Source organism: Pantherophis guttatus, chromosome 4 (assembly GCF_059756535.1).
Source record: "Pantherophis guttatus breed Tessera chromosome 4, ASM5975653v1, whole genome shotgun sequence".
NCBI classification, from domain to species: Eukaryota; Metazoa; Chordata; class Lepidosauria; order Squamata; family Colubridae; genus Pantherophis; species Pantherophis guttatus.
Window position 1 is genome coordinate 147,132,875 of NC_142066.1, and position 2,721 is coordinate 147,135,595.

Sequence of the window (2,721 nt, forward strand, 5' to 3'; positions counted from 1 at the left end):
ATAATTATACTCTTCATACTATCTTCTGAGATAGTTTCCCCCCTCTATATGAGTTCTGCCCTGGTAGCATTTAGTTTTAGGATGTGCTCACCCATGGGAGCTCCAGCCTTGTGCCTGGCTGAGTAGAACTCTCTAGATATCTTGGTGGTTGTGGCTGCACTCTTGCTATAGAATAAGTTAAATATTTTTTGTAATATCTCAGCCACAGTCAAGTAGTGGCCAAGGCTGGGATAGATGCTGGGTGATAGGCTTGCCATGAACAAGTAATAAGCCCTGTGGTGCAGGCAATCTATATCAAAGGTCCAGGGTTTTCTAGGTGGATCATTAAGTAAAAATAACATATTTTCCCTTAGAAAGATAATTTGTAGCTGATGATTCCACTCTAAGTAATTAGTCCCATCTAGTTTTAGCTTGTGGAAATCAGCTGGCAAAGTCATTGAGCTGTATGGTAAATTACTCACAGTCTGGAGCTGTCCATGGTTTTGTAGGTGAGGGAACTCGCAATATGCCGGGGGAATGCTAGTTGCTAGTCTGTATGGACTTATCTCTATGTTCTTTGGATTTATCTCTATGTTCCTCTCTTTTCTTACAGGCGGCGACTGGGCATGCGCGAAGCTCATTTCGTGCCGGAGATCGTCGGGTGAGGAACTCTCTGCTGCTGCTCTCAGGCCTAGGCCTAGGCCTGCCAGTGGGAGGCTGGACTCACCCCTGGCGGGCCCGTAGCCCTCCCTGGATGACGGATGCCATTGCTGGGCCCTTGGATCTCCGGTGAAGAATGGGAAGAGGTGAGGAGGCGAAACAGTCATAGGTCGAGGACCTCTGGAGCTCGGCGGTGTAGCAGCGGCGGCGGCGGCAGTGGATCCGGGTCGATGCTGGGTGGTCTCTGGACGAGTAGAGAAGCCTGGCAGGGGTCGCACAGCTGGTGAGTAGCTGCTTTGCCTTCTTATTCCTGGGTCTTGGGTAGTTGGTGCAGCGGGTGGCGAGTGCGAATCCTGCGGTTGATCGATCCTGCAGGTGATCGGGTTCCGGTGGTTGCTTTCTGGGTGCATTGCCTCGTTGAGTGTCGGCTGGGTTGTTGTATGGGTTCTGGTGGCCACCCTGTTGTCCCTTTGGCTTTGGTGTGCCTTGGGGTGTTTCTTTGCAGGCGCGGGAGGCTTGAATGCGGAGCCGAGTGCTGCCGCACGAGTCTTGATCGCTTTTTCCACTTCGGGCCCAGTAGGTGGGCCCTTGCAGGCCTGCATTGTTGTTTCTGTGTGGTTTTCGGGTTCTTCCCCACTTGTGTTGGGGTCCCCCCAGGTTCGCGCCATTTCTTTTAAATCTCAGCTCCTCATTGGTTGTCGGCCATTCCAAGATGGCCACCAGGAGCATGGCGCGGAAATGAAATTCTCCAAGTCTGGAGCTTCAGCTTGGGAAAGCCTTTCCCTTGCCGGACTGGCGATTTCGTTTTCTGGTTCCTGGGTGCTCTTCGCTGCTCCATGGCTTTCCAGAAGGCCTTGGAGTTTCGCAATGAGCTCCTCTTTGCTGGTGGGCGCTTCCAGTATCTTCAGAATGGTCGATTGGAAGTCGTCTCTGCCCGGTGGCTCTATTCTTTTGCTGCTGCAGGTTTCCTCTCTCAGTTCCTCGTCCCAGAGCAGTAAGTTCGGTTCATGTTCCTGCTCACGCTTGTTCGGGTCGATTCTCACTGTGGCGCCTTCGAGAGCCTGCAGCTCCTCCATCTGTTTTGTATAGGTTCTGGTGAACATCCTGTTTTCTGCATCGGACTGGATTCCTGATTCTGCCATTTCTGTGAGTTGTGGGTTAACCATCCTCTGCTACCAAGCTGTAACGTGTTTCCAATGATCTTACCCAATGACTCCAACACGAAATGCAATTGAATCAGAGCTCTTTATTAATCAGATGTTTTTGTTACAGGTATACATCTGGAAGTACATCTGGATCCCTGGACCACACCTTATATACCTGGGAGGCAGGGCCAAGGTAAGGAGGGATCAGGGGGAGGTCTAGGTGGATAGATGGGGTTAACCCTTACTCTGCCATGGGGAAGCAACGTTAGGCAACGTTTATATGTAACAGGTTCCAATTGCATTTGTGAATTCTTCTTCTTCCATGTCTAAATCAAACTTTAAACTGCAGAATGAAGCTGTAATATTAGCCGACATAACAGCAGATGGGCTGGGCTCTGTATTTCTCCATATTCACATAGCGTGTTTTTCTCAGTAAAAGCCTCCACTGGAGCATATTGGTTTTACATTTAGACACTCCAACTCTCAACCTACTCAGGGTCCTCCAAGTAGTATGGTTAGAGAGGTTAGATCATCCAGACATATCCTCCTTTAATGTTATTTCCCTTTCTCCTTCCTCCATCTTTTAATTTAGTTTTGTTCTTGTGCACCCTCAGGTTAAAAAATGAGGACTACCTATAATTCTATGAGCAGCAGGACCCTAAATCATAAAGTTTCAAAGACCATAATCTGCATTTGGAACTGAACTGATAGTCCAGTCCAGAGTAAGTCTGAGAATGCAATGGATAAATATAAAGTGATAGAAGCTGTATGTAATGACCTCATAACAGTTATGAGGTTTTGTACCTCAAAACTGAACACAAAGTATTCCAGTTTTCCACTAATGACATGTGAACCCAAGTAAGCACATCCAGAAAGGTTATACATGTGGTGCAGAGCTGGGTTTCAGCAGGTTCTGACCAGTTCTGGAGAACAGGTA

The 2,721-nt window shown here is 48.4% G+C and overlaps 1 long non-coding RNA gene across 1 annotated transcript; it reads left to right on the forward strand.

Annotated features, from left to right (window-relative positions):
• The first annotated feature begins 592 nt into the window (after positions 1 to 592).
• Positions 593 to 2,506, forward strand: LOC148114384 (uncharacterized). The gene is made up of 3 exons (XR_015734126.1): positions 593 to 922; positions 1,912 to 1,977; positions 2,399 to 2,506. It is a non-coding gene; the product is annotated as an uncharacterized LOC148114384 (long non-coding RNA).
• The last annotated feature ends 215 nt before the right edge of the window (positions 2,507 to 2,721 follow it).